This window comes from Tiliqua scincoides, chromosome 6 (genome assembly GCF_035046505.1).
Source record: "Tiliqua scincoides isolate rTilSci1 chromosome 6, rTilSci1.hap2, whole genome shotgun sequence".
Lineage (NCBI taxonomy): Eukaryota > Metazoa > Chordata > Lepidosauria > Squamata > Scincidae > Tiliqua > Tiliqua scincoides.
In genome coordinates, this window is record NC_089826.1 from 35,782,182 (window position 1) to 35,796,855 (window position 14,674).

The window sequence follows — 14,674 nt, forward strand, 5'->3', positions numbered from 1 at the left end:
AGGGGCTTACCCAGAGGCAAGTGGGGAAATGTCCTTTTACCCCAAGGAGACCTCCAGCACCTGAAATTCCCCCACAGGATGCAGTGGATGCCACATCAGCACAGCTGCATCGCCATGTATGAATTTAGTTAGGATTGGGCTACCCGTCCCATTGATTTCAATAAGACATACACCCAAGTAAGCATGCATAAGACTGCAGTCTTGGAAGAAAATGTTTAAAATGTAGCAGCAGCTGTGTTGGCTGCAATCAGTCACCTTTGCTATACACAAGAAAATGTATGCACTATTATTTATTACGCAAACTCATTCTATCAAATCATGAACAATATTGGTGGCATCGGTGTCACTCACTGCTACTGTTTGCCTCATCCGGCATGTCATTAAGCGCATTTACTCATTCTTGTTTTGTACACACATTAAACAATAATTATTTGCTTTGTGTCAAGAAGTCAATTCAGTTTAAGGCAATATTAATCTGCAGTTTTTAAAGAGCAAATTTAATTAGCTTGTGTATAACCTTGCTATTTTGGGTCTTGTAAAGAGGCTGATTTCATAGCTCTGCTTTTCATTTCATACCTCAACACAAACTTTTGACTTTATAGCAAAATTGTTGCTTCTTCTCTACCTTCTGCTGAAAGAGCATTGAGTTTTCTTTCTCATCCCCTTTATCAAGATCCTCCAATGAAAAATACTAAAGATGGTATTGGGGCAGGAATTGTATGGAGAATTCTCCCACTTCTTCAGAACCATCAACGTAAAAAAAACAACAACACAAAAAACATATTTTCATTTTCCCTACATTTAAAGCAAAAGTCAGTTCCAAATCCAGCAAACCCTATGCTCATTTTTCAAAGACATTGTAAATAGCTCCAGTGTGCCTCTTTGTTGATTCAGTCTGCCTTTTTGTACACCAATGGTTTGTGCCCATAAATTGGGAAAGCAAAGAATTGACATTTAGCACTGAAGGGACCACTAGATCAGGGGTGCTCAATAGGTGGATCGCAATCTACCGGTAGATCGCGAGGCAAAATGAGTAGATCGCAGAGTGCCGACTCCCCCCTTCAGGTGCCTCTGGGAGGAAACGCTGGGAGTAAGGCCCATTGTACTCAATGGGGCTTACTCCCAGGTAAGTGTGGCTAGGATTGCAGCCTCACAGCCTAATTCTAGGCATGTCTACTCAGGAGTAAGTCCTGTTATACTCAGTGGGGCTCAAGGTACACCAACATTCATTGTACACATAAATGTTATATGTTATGATGGCGCGAACATTGTAAAAAAAACTCTGGTAGATCTCCGGGCCTTGCTGGGTTTCAAAGTAGCTCTCGAGCCAAAAAAGTGTGAGCACCCCTGCACTAGATTAACTTTTTAGAGCTATTGGGGTGTCAGGCAACCTTGAGAGTGATTGATTAAGTGGTGGACACACCTTTGCCTTCTTAAATATGGTGTTCACCTGCCCCTTCCATATAAAAGTTATGGACTGTATTTTAAGAATTGCACATGGAAATGATGGGGGTAGTTTTAGGGGGGGGGGGTCCTGGCAATTGTATGTGTAACATCTTCTACAGTGAATTGCACAAATGCAAAACCAAGTCAGAATGCACTTGGATTTCTGTGCGCAAGAACACTGTACTATCACTTTGGCATGTGCAACCCCCCTGACATACATGGGTCTCCAAACCCCGGCCTGGGGGCACATCTGGCCCGCGGGAGGATTTGATGCAGCCCGCAGCATGTGGTGGGGAAGCTTGACTGTTCTGGCCTGCGGCAACCTGCTGTCAGGCTGGGAATGAAGAGCCTTGTATGGAGAGAAGCTTCTGCTGAAGATCTTCCCAGAAGGCAGAGAGAAAGCTCCTCCGGAGTACCTTGATTTCAATGTGGAAATATAACAGTAACCAATGCTAGTGTTTCAGCACAGATGTAATGTGATTACGCTAGTCCACAGAATATGATTGAAGTCCACTGTAGTGTGCCTACATGCAGCCAGGCACAGGCTTTCAGCCTTATTGACTAGCCCAGGCCTCACAGGCTGGTCTGAGTGGGCTGGTCGAGTTGTGCACTGGCTCCAATTGGCATCCCCCTCCAGTCTGCCCTTAATTAGTCCAAGGCTAGCTGACCACTCTCTGGAGGGCTGGGTAGGAATTTTTTACTCTCACACTGATTGGCTGAGTTGTGGGAGATTTTTCAGCCTACCCTGAACAGACTAGGACTACAACTGCAAGCTGCTGCCCCCCTCACCTACCAAGCTGCCACCCCCTTCCCTCTGCCCACCCCACCCTCTGCCAGAGGCCCAGCCCTCAAAAGGCCTTCTAAGAGCTTAAAAACATCACTTCTGATTTCCTCTTGAAAATGGAAGTGATAAATGTAAGCTCCAAGGAGATTATGAAAGAGTGTGACTTTATTTATTACTACTTGTGTGGTATGTCACCGCACAGCTATTCTAGATGCAAGGAAGTTCCAACTATCAGGGTGTAAAGCAGGTTGATTTTGGACCGCAGTTTGGCTTGGCAATATACAGCAACATCTCAGTTTGTGTTCTAACATCTCCTTAAATTACATTTCAGGTACTTGTAAAATTGGTCATGCTTCTTGCTTCTCAGACAGCAAATGTTACGGATTGCATCAGATCACTAATGTCAGAGGAGATGCCATTTAAGGAAATTTGTGTCTGGATACAGAAGAAAAAAAAGATTGATGGAAGTGGCAACAATGGAGATTCATCCACTGAAGGAGAAATTATCGCTAGTATACAAAGTTGTAACACAAACACAACTTTTTACTCACAGTTAAAATTAGATCTAACATGGCAAGATTCCTGCCATTTCAAAGCAAACTGATGCATGTATCAATCAATTCACAAACGCATTTCAGTAACACCACCTGTGTGTACTACATCACATCTGTCTAGACATCCATCTGTCTAGTAACCAATGTTTAAGAACCCATTTGTGAGTTTAAGATTTCAACTGATGGTTCTTGAAAGTGCTCACTGATCACTCTGCTAAACCAGCTGTGGACACCAATAGTCCACCATGTGGTTTGTGTGCAGTGGACAAATTACTCCACAGTTGTCCCTGCTGTTGTTTTTATTTATATGGCTTTTCAGTCATGCTGAAGATTATTTTTCAGCCTGACAACAAGGACGTGCAGAGAGGACATGTCGGAGAGCTTACTCCCCTTTTGCAACTGCAAAAGCTAGATCTAATTTTGTTAAGGCAAACAAGCTACAGTTAATGAACATGGAACTGAAAGGATATATTGACATTGTTCTGGTGCGTTCAGTGTTTTGTAACCTGTACCTTCTATGCTCTGATTTCCTGCTATGCCTTTAGCTAATGCAATAAACAAACAGAATTGTGTGTGAGGTCTTGCTATCTGTTCAGCGCACGAGGGTTAAAATAATAAGCGAGAGCTCTCTTGGCTCCTGGCAGTCTCTGGAAGTGCAGAAGGAGCACAGAAGCAAGTTGTAATGTGTACAAAAAACATATAGGAAAAAGCCACTTCGGGTGCCCTTTGGGAAGAAAGGTGAGATATAAATCTAATAAATAAATAAATAAAATAAAGTTCATTCTTCATTACTACCTCATGCCTTCCTTGAAAACAATCGTATTTAATTGCAGCAGAAATGTCTGTTATAAGGGACTATGTACTTCTTAATCAAGTGTTTCTCATGAATGCACATGGGGGTTTAGAGAGCATTTGATTGGAAGACTGTGAGCATGAGCAGGTCCTTACTCCTTCCGATGCGCCACTTGTCATTACCAGCAACCACAAATTGGCTGCTGGAACATATCTCCATAGGGGTCTGGCTGGAGAGCCAAAATCATTCAGCATACTCCTCTTCTGGGTGCTTGACTGTGGATGTAACTGAAGGCATAGGGCAAAAAAATCCAGCTGAATGGGGTTGGGCTCCTTTACCAGCTAGAGGATGACTCCTCCCACTTTTCTTGACTCTAGCAACCTGGCTCCTGGACACTTGCCTCCCAAATTTGAACTAATTAGGGGTTCTAGGCTAGATGCATCCCCAAAGCTAGTATTTCTGAGGTGGAGCCTGGCGATACAATGAGTGGGGTGGTAATGTCAAGCAATTGCTCGTCTTTGAAAAATGGGAAAAATATCTAGTGTAAAGTGGCAAAGGAGCAGAAACCACCAGAAAGCAGGCAAGCACAGCATAGGCTCTGAATTGGCCCAAAATTTTTCTTTGCTACTTGTCCATCTGGGGAAAAAAATCCACAAAATCTGGAGTTACAGGTTGATTTTTAAAAGTGGCCGCTCTACTAGCAATTCATAATGTGCGGGGGAGAAGTGAAAGTAAGCGTAGCAAAGCTAGAGGGTGTCAAAATGGTACCTGCAGTCAAAATGGTGGTACTGCAGGCGCCACAACACGGCATGTAAACAGCCCCTCCCACTCACCGTCAGAGCCATTCCAGGCAGTGACAGCAATGCGCAGGCCCTCGCTCAACCAAACAGCATCTCCCGCACATTGATGTGCTGCTGGATTGGGTCCGATGGCAAATGGGAGGAGCTGCTAACATGGCGTATTGCAGTGCGTGCAGTACTTACTGTTTCTCCCAGACTTGCTGCTGGCAATAAGTAGTGTTTAGTTCTTTCTTTTTTTCTTCTTTGACCCAAGAGAACTATGTTTCCCCCAGCAAGGATCCCGGAGCTATGTTTCCATTGCAAACACAAATCTAGACCCTTAGAATGCAGGCAGTGAACAGGTAACATTAGTTCTGCCTAATTTCTTGGTGATGGCTAAGGTGCATCTTGATTAGGGCCCAGTGTTCCTATCTAAATGTAAATCCATCCAAACTATTTTCATCTGGTATCAGCTCTCTCTCTCTCTCTCTCTCTCTCTCTCTCTCTCTCTGTGCATGTGTGTGTGTGTCTTAAAAAAGTATTATCCTATTCTGTCAACTTAGAAACTCCTTTTAGTTGTTGACTCCGAGTTGCTTTGTTGCAATATTTATAAGCTTCTTTTCATGTGTCTTTTAAAGAATTGTGAATTAGCCCAATAATGAAGCTAAAATTACAATCTGTTTGATAGCTGTTTGCATAGGGAATCAAAAAAAAAATGTGCCGTTTTTCAGCAGCCCTCTGGAAGCCACATTCTCTTAGCAAAAGGTACTCGTTTTATTACTTGTAAAGATAAAGACTAATTAAATGTTACACAGCCTTTCAGTAATTCAAAAGCTCTGCTAATCAGGAGTTGTAGCGCAAACAAATCTGAAGAATGAGCACAGACCTCACAAATGAAAATGCACAGTGGCATTTCATGCTGACTGCTACCATTTCAGTTGATGTCAGAGGGTGCAGAACCCACACAGCTGACCAGTCTCAGCAGAGAAATAAACTTTGGAGAATGCTAACAGAATGGATGGATTCATACAACAAGTTCAAGTGAGCCTCTGTGCAATTGTGCACTTTTGCAAAAGAGCTTGTTGGTTGCATTCAATGCATCCAAAGTTTGTGCAATATATACAATGCATTTATGTATTTGATTAGCATCCAACTTTAATTTGTAACCTACTGTATGAAGTGGCATACCAAAGTATTAAAAACCACCATGTGCGTACACATACAATGAGGGTATAAAATGAGAATATACATACAGTGGTGTGTGCATACATACACACAATTTTTTTCCCCCTGTCATCAGATGTCTTCATTCTTTTTGGTGGACTCTCATTCATTCTAAGGTCTTGTGTATGGTATGGTATGTTATCCCCCTCTGGTCTATCATGTCTCTGCAGAAGTAAAGATTTGTTGACGATGTGATTTAGAGCCCAGTACTATGGCTGTTAAGCACCAGCACTGCAACCACTGTGCCTGCTCTGGGTGTTGTAAAAGTGCCATAAAACACTTTTCAACAGCCAGTGAGTATGCACTGCTGGCAGTAAAGTCTCTACTATCACTGGATGCATCATATTCAAAGGCCACCAGGGCAGGCAAGGTTTGTGCTGCGCAGTGGAGGGGCATGGGGAGGGTGATGGTAAGGTGGTCCAGAGGCCACTTGGGTGTGTTCCTCGATGGGAGAGAGCAGAACAGGATGGATTGGGCCTGGGATAGAGCAGGGACAGTTGGGCTGACCTCCGCTGCAGCCTAACTCCTGTCCCTGGCCTGCTGGCATTACAGGGGGCAACCTGGTTCTACGCTAGCTGCCAGCTACCAGCTAACCCATTCTGAGGCCCACTGAGGCCACTAGAGTGGGTTGCAATTCAGCATGGTTTAGAAGAGGCCTTCAGCCCCCCCCCCCCCCAATAACATATGACTTAACTGAAAGCAGCAGCGCGTCGTGACCCACTGGGAAGATAAGGTGGGTCACAGTACTGAAAAGTTTGGGAACTGCTATTGTAAGCTAATGGGGCAGAGACTTGTATTTTTGTTGATACTGTAGGCAACCTTCAGTCTTGAAAGACTATGGTATCGCGCTCTGAATGGTGGTTCTGGAACAGCGTCTAGTGTGGCTGAAAAGGTCAATTCGGGAGTGACAATCCCTTCCACACTGGGAGCAAGTGCAGTCTGTCCCTGGTCTGTCTCCCTGGCTATGGGCCTTCCTTCTTTGCCTCTTTGCCTCACACTGTTGGCCAAGTGTCTCTTCAAACTGGGAAAGGCCATGCTGCACAGCCTGCCTCCAAGCGGGCCGCTCAGAGGCCAGGGTTTCCCACCTGTTGAGGTCCACTCCTAAGGCCTTCAGATCCCTCTTGCAGATGTCCTTGTATCGCAGCTGTGGTCTACCTGTAGGGCGCTTTCCTTGCACGAGTTCTCCATAGAGGAGATCCTTTGGGATCCGGCCATCATCCATTCTCACGACATGACTGAGCCAATTTTGTTGATATTACTTTATAAATTAATGTGTGCAGCATGTACAGTTACAATGCTACATAAATAAAATAGTAAAGATAACAATATGAGCATGGAAGGTAGAATTTGATTGACTAGTTGTGAGGACTGTTTTCTAGTTGATTTTTAGTGCAATCTTTGGCATATTCATTCAGAAGTAAGTCCAAGTGAAATCAATGGAACTTACTTCCAGCTAAGTGTGTATAGGATGGTAGCCTTAAGTCTTCAAATGAACACATTTCACAGAAGCACTTGCAGAGCCCTGTCATTTTGCTTCTCTTTCTTCATTGTAACTTTTAATATCGTATAAAAACATCAGAAGTTGGAGCTTCTTTAAGAGACTGAAGCAGCCTTCCCTAAGTGGTAGGGGAACAATAGAACAGCAAGACAATGTAAGCCTAAGAAGGGAGCGCCATTGGTTTTATCAGCACCTGAAAAGAATTGCAAGAGGGACAGAAAGGAATTTGAAAAGGAACTGAATGTCAAAATTCTATTAGACCAAAAGGTTTGTTGGCAAAAAGGTACTTTAAAGAAAAACACTATAGGACGGCTCAGGTGTAGCACCAAATTCTTATTTGGGATTTGTGGAACCTCAGGGCTGCATGCTCTCTTCCCCCTCTCCTTCTGTCCCCAATTCATGCATCTCGATTTACTCTATCTGATGCTCGTTAGAGGCAACCCATACGACCTGTTCTGGCCTTTCTCTGAATGAATGCCAAATGCCTGCTGGTGGAGGAGTGAGAGCACTCTGGTAAGCCCCACCTCCATGATGAGGTGCTTCCAAAACTCTCCCCTCATCTCACGGGTACAGTATGTATCTGCATGGACAAGCATTGCACATCCAAAGAAAGCTGTGTTGCCAGGCCCAGTGGCACACGGGACCAGGTGATGTTAGGGAACAGCATGGCACCTCTGTGCCTATGCTGTCACTCTGAGCATGTGTGGCCCTCACATATGGAGATTAGCGTGGGCAGGAGAGCCAATTTCACAGCGTTTGCCACATGACTGAAGTACATTTTGTCACTCCCTTCTCTGTTTCTGTTGAACACTGTGGGGGGGGGGCCTGTATTAGCTCCCTGCCCAGGGAGACTTTCTCCCTGTGATCTGGAATGTTCTCTCTCTCTCTCACAAACACACACACACCCACCACTATGCATGTGGGAGCCATGCGAGGCAAGGTCTGAGTAGGGCCAATGTGGCCATTTTATCCAAACCATCCACACGACAAACTAATCAGGATCAAATTTTATCTGGTCTTTGTTTGTAGAGAAAGTAAGTACACAAAGTATGGTTTCTCACAAACCAAGACTGGAAGAAGAGAACAACAGTGGAAAGTGGAGAACACACCAGTCCCAGGCTCCTCACACCTTGTTCCTAAAATGCCAAGCATGATTTTGGCATTACAGCTGAACCACCTCAAAGCAAAGTACTCTGAAAAAAATGACAGCTGTGTTGTAAAGTGGGGTTTTGTGGGTCTTTTTTTCAGTGTACTTTCCAACACCAGATTTCAGCAGTCATGAAATTTTTTTTCTCAGTTCATTCCTTTCTGTTGTCACCCAGACATCAGGGTGCAAGAAAGCACTCTTAGTTTAGGTTTATTAGCTATGTACCATTTTCACTGCAATTGGATTTAAATCTAACTTCTCCATAGTAAGACAGTGTTGACAATATCACCAACAAATAACTTGTCTATGTTCTTCTTTGCCCTTCAGCATGAACTCTGTGGAAGTTGAAAGCAACGCCTCACATAGCAGACACATTTTAATTTTTCACACCATGAAGGCCTCACTGAAGCCCACTGTTGTGTTTCAAAGAGATGACTCTGAGCTGGACTGACAAACCAAGAACTCACTGGTTCAGCAGAGGTAGAAGGTCATAGCAAGGTGAATTTCATAGGAAGGTAAATAAGATCAGGGACAAACCAAGAATGTGATGCTAACAGGAGGTCTCTTGAATAAATACATCTAAAAACATAAATAGATATAATATGTCAAAGCAAAGAGAAGGAATATTCATGTGAAGACTTCACACATGACCAACATGTGGCTATCTCATCCAGGAAGGAGCATAACCTGTTTGTACTGAGGGCTTTAAAAGCTCTGGCCAAGGATGTAGGGGGGGGCCGCTTGGAAGCTCAAGGCTGAGAGTTCACAGACTATCTCTTGTCTGCTAGGTGAGCTAGTAGGATCCAGGGAAGCTGCTCCAAGAAGGAGAAGGACAATGATGATTTGTGTGAACTTCAACCACTTCCTTGGGCTAAAACTGAATTCCCTCTGAGGCTAATTTTAAAAGCCTGGAGAACTGAGCCAACCACTGTGCTTTCACCATGATCACCATGCCATGGACCAGAAGACACCTGAATGCCAGGAAACTACAAGTACTACAGAAGGATATCTTGTAGGAGCACTGGGAAGGACAACTCTTTGGAGCCTTGGAGAACCACTACAAGGAAAAGAAAATACTTTTTTACCCAGTAGGGAAAAATACATGTGGAACACCTTGTCACAGGTTGTGGTGATGACATCTGGCCCAGATGCCTTTAAAAGGAGGATTGAACAGATTTCTGGAGGAAAAATCCATCACAGGTTACAAGGGTATGTGCAACCTCCTGGTTTTAGAAGTAGGTTACATCAGACTGCCTGGTATTCTTATCTGAGTAGATAATACTGGACTGGCTGGACCAAAGGTTTCCCAGGCCATAGCATAAAGCATGAAAGGTGATGTGAACTTGCTTTTAAAAATATTGCATCTTTAGTTTCCTTCTCTAAAACAGCTTGGCTGTACTAGAGTTGTGAGTCAGTCTGTCACTCCCCAGTTCAGTGATACTCTCAGGAGAGCTAATCATTATCTAATTATTTCCTTGAGACAGGCAGCATCAACAGGCAGCTTTTTCATGGTTTTTATGACATGCTAATTTCCCATCTGTCCTGGATAAAACAAACTATATGCTTTAGTTCATTCACCATCTCTAAATACGCATGCTATAGGAACAGAGCTCCTGTTCATGCCTTCAAAAGCTTAGGTGCATATCAAATTATTCATGTCATCTCCAAGGGGTATATTTTATTTTCCATTTTGTATCCCTCTCCAACCTCAGCTTATCAGTGTCTTCTGGCTAACAAAGATCAACATGAAACTTTTTGGCAATACCGGGCATGTCTGATAGGCCTGGAGGCTTGTGAGATTTATAAAACTTATCTAATCGGAATGCATGAAGTGAAAACAGATGGCTGATACTTTTGCCATTTACATTAGATCAGAAGATGTAGAAAGCCGCTATCCTGTGTTGTGTAAGCAGAACCAATCAGGTGGAATCAGGCAGCCTTCTCGTTTATTTAATGTTGTTTGAATAGACTGGTTTCTGGTCTCCTTGCCTACCATTCCAGAGCCTAGTTACTTAATTGTGAAGATGGATGAGCAAAATGCATACAAGCATTGGCAGAACTTGGGCCCACACTTTTCCCATTTCCATGTGAGCTCTCAACACCCCTAGAACTTCTGTTAATTTGGCCACCTACTTCTATTGGCCCAAGGCTTAAATCTCTGTGTGTATATTCCTGGTACACTGTAATGTCCATGGGGGGGGGCTCCCCTCCCCTGGTGGTGCCCGTGGCTTGTTGGCCCTCTTGGAATAAATTGGCATTGACAACTTTAGCTTTTTGGTCTGATTTAATCTTGTCAACAGCTTGATGCTCATCAGTTCTATTATATCATAGGTAAGCTATACAGTCAATTAGTTGGGGGACCACCCTTTCCCTTTTTGTCACTCCGGGTAAGTGGTACAGTTCATTAGCAGGAGCCGTGCCTTTCTCTCCTCTCCCCACTTGGCCTCAGATAGGGTCCCTTCCTCTCTAACCCCATGCCTTGTCTTGTGGCTGGGGGTTGGTCTACTGCGAGTGTCCAAGCTGCTCCCCAGGTCTGAGTCACAGGGGGGCCTACAGCCCCCTGGGTGCACCCGTTTGGGCTAGCTCATGGCCCAGCTGGGCCCCCAGAAGTCCCTCTTCCAGAGCCCCTCCCCCTGGCACAGGACCACCTGAAGGAGGTTTGAGATGGCCCCAGGGGTTGCCCACCACCCATGGTGTTTGGGCTCCAAGGGGTTGTCCCCCAGTCAGGGTCTCCTGTGGGGACCCCTTAAGGCAGGGGATGGGCAGCCTCAAGGCTTGCAGGAGGTACGAGGCTTTCCAGGATTCCGCTGGGGTGCTGCCGCCACCTCCAACCTGGTGACCATTCACCTTGGCTCCCATGCCTGTTATGAGGCTCTCCAGTGGGTTGGCGGGCCCCGCCCCTTCTGGTCGCCCAAGGCCTCGTGAGACCTCAGGCAAGCCAAGAGGAGCACTCTGGCTTGCCAGGGCAGGCTCCCTCGCCTCACTCTCCCAGGTGAGATGCTCCTCCCGGTGGGGCCACGCTGCAGACGCCCCCTGTGCTAGGTCTGGGGGGCATTCAGGCAACAGACACTCAGACCCTAAACTGAGAAATATGGAGATGGAAGTAAACTTGAAGTGAGTAGAATGGCTATCTTATTTTTCCTGGCAGGTCTTTGGTTCCATTAAAACTGTGGGGAAAGGTGATACTTCACCAGTGGCAGTGTTTCCTGATGTGCAAAGTATTATGAAAGTACTTCACATGCTATATTGCTATTTGACTTGCAATTGTTAAAGTGCAATAATACTCCTCCACCCCAAAATGACAACTCTAGATTTCTAAAGTTTGTGATTACGTGCTGGAGCTTCATGGGCTTTATGTGGCCAAAGATGAGCCCAGAGTTCTGTTCTACATCTGGTAAATACTTCCCCTGACCTCACTCCAGGAATAAAAAACCTCTTGCTATCAGTAGCATAACCAGTGGGGAGGTGGCATGGTAGCGTAGCCAGAGGAGAGGTGCTCTTGCACCTTCCCAAGAGATTTCAACCTTCATAGTAGTACCTCTCCAAATGGATACTTTTTTTCTAGTATCTTTCACCTGCTATCACTCAAATCATTGAGCAAGAAAACATTGTTTTCCTTGTTTCTCTTGTTTTCTTGTTTACCTTTAAATAAAATCCTTATCTGCAGGTGTTTTGGTAAATTGGTGTGGTTTTGGTATTGGTGTGTGTGTGAGAGCAGTAATGGCAACACAGCAACCACTGGAATATGGAATCAGCAGATTGGTCCAAATTAATGTCATGATCTAAGCCAGGGGTGGGCAAATCTTGGCCCATGGGCCATTTGCAACCCTTGGGGACTCCCAGCCTGGCTCACAGGGACTCCCAAGTCTCCAATAAACCTCTGGCCGATCAAAGACTGTTGGAGCCCAATCTGGACCATGACTGCCAGTCACAATCACCAGACACAAGCTATGGGCTGAGTTAGACCAAGGCCTTTTATAGTCTCCATATGTTTTCTGCTTTTCCCTGTGCACTATTTTAAACCCCCCCCCCACATTGCCCCTTCTCCCACATGTCTCCATGTGTTTCTGGCTTGGTCTGTGTGTTTTCACAGTGTGCAAGAGGTGTGTGGCAAACAGGTCATAGTTCTCATGTGGTTCTACATGCCTGTATGTGTATGATATGTGTATGATAAATAAGCTCAGTAAAATTCATTTGTTCATGTAAATTTATTCAAATTTGAAATGAAAATTAATTCTTTTTTTTTTCCCGGCCCCCAACATAGTGTCAGAGGGATGATGTGGCCCTCCTGCCAAAATGTTTGCCCATAAATAAGCTCAGTAAAATGTATTCATTCGTATAAGTTCTGCCTCTAAGTGGAAGGAGCGGAGAATAGGAGAAAGTGAGTCAGGCTGCCCACTGACCCGAGTTTCTTCAGATACAAACCAATGGCAGAAAGTGAAGACATTAGCGGTATGTTTAACGTCATACTTTCAATGCCCAGATATCTGCAGACATTCTTAATTATGGTCACAAAGGAAAATTAGCACTTTGCCATTTTAAGAAAAAGCTTGTTACTGAATAATCTCAAATAGGATCTTGACGATACTCTTCATTTTCTTTTGTGGCCCTAGGTGCTTTCATGCCTCCTTGTATTTGGTGATCTTTGCATCCTAACCTAGAATTGCATGAAGCGGAACATGAAGAAGGAGAGACTGCTATGCATATGGTCTGTTCCTTTCGTCCGGGTGGCCTTCCAGTTAAGTAGGTCTAATAAATGTGGAGACGGAACTCAGAGTTCTCTGTATGGCTGCCAAGATTTGTAAATAGCTGCTCGTGTGGCATTATGCCTAATAAGAAAGCGACTGGCCTCTTTCTCTAGGTCAGAGGTTTCAAGAAATAATATGTTTAGATTCTTCCTCCAGGCAAGACCAGAAGCATTATTAGAAGCCAACATATCCCCCACAGTTGCTTATGCTAATATGTGGGTGCTAATGAACCAGATAGGGGGAAAAAAAGACTGATGTAGCAGTCTGTGGCCTGCCTAGGAAAAAATAGCTTACTTAGACCAGGGTATCAAAATATGACTAATAATAAGAAAAGTCAGAGCAAAAGGCAATAAAATAAGTCAGCTGAACAAAAGATAAGGATTATATAAAGCATTAAACTCTACAGGCACATTCAACAAAACAAGCAGTGTCATTTCCACTAAAATATAATCTGAAGCTATTCACCCAGCATGGAAAAGTCATGATATTGACAGGAAAATCTAACCAGATGGAATTGATATTAACGTGCACCATACAGGACCACCAAAACACTCTTGGAGAAATCTTGCAGTGGGTCACTTGCAAGGCTGTAACAGTGCCATCCCTCTACACACTGAATGGCAGCAAGCATTCAGAGTGTATGAAAGTCCAAAGATACTTTCTGGGGCGGCACCCTGTTAGTGGAACGCTCTGCCTTGAGAGGTGTGCCTGGCAACGAGACAATATTGATTTTGGTGCTATTTTATTTGCCCAGGTCTTTTTGGACATCCTTTTCATCTGTCCAGTTCTTTTAATGTACTATATTTTATGGGCTCCTGTTGCATGCTTTTGATGCAGCTTTTATGGTGATTGGTTTTAGTGTGATTCTTGTATATGAATTGTGTGGTTTTATTTATTGTCATGGTTTATTTTAACAATGTGAGGACCCAATCCTATCCCCTACCAGCCCACAGGATGCAGTGGCGCCTATGGTGCATGCACTGCATGCGATGTTCTGCGGGGGTCCAGACAGCCCAGGACAGGTAAGTATCACATAGTATGCAGTGCGCACTCTGGCAGTGCCACTGAATTTTGCAGGCTTTTGGGGGAAAGGCCTGAGCCCTCAATCTATTTTTTTTACTAGAGTCTGGATCTTGTCCTTCAGATGTATAATTCCTTTAACTAATCAATCAAGACATCTAAGTGCAGCAAGAAAAGTATAGAAAACCATAAATAATTGAGTAACCTATCAAAAATATGTTTAGCAACTGAAGATAAAGACAAAAGCTGTTTTCATGGAAACAAAGAAATTTAGCTATATGGAAAGGTGATTAACTAGAGGTGGAGCTTCAGGAATCTAGGGCAGTGTTTCTCAAACTGTGGATCGGGACCCACTAGGTGGGTTGCGAGCCAATTTCAGGTGGGCCCCCATTCATTTCAATATTTTGCTTTTAATATATTAGACTTGATGCTACCATGATATGTGACTTTATTTGGGGAAATGTTTCAGACCTGTACTTTTAACAAGCTGCTATGTATATTCTTTTAATAATGTTAGCAAATAGGATGTTATTTATATTCTTTTGCTATGTATATTCTTTTAACAATGTTAGCAAATAGCAAATTACTCCTGGGTAAGTGTGGGTAGGATTGTAGCCTATGATTGTTAAAGATTTTCCTGCTTGATGATATCGCTTCTGGTCATGACATCACTTTCGGTGG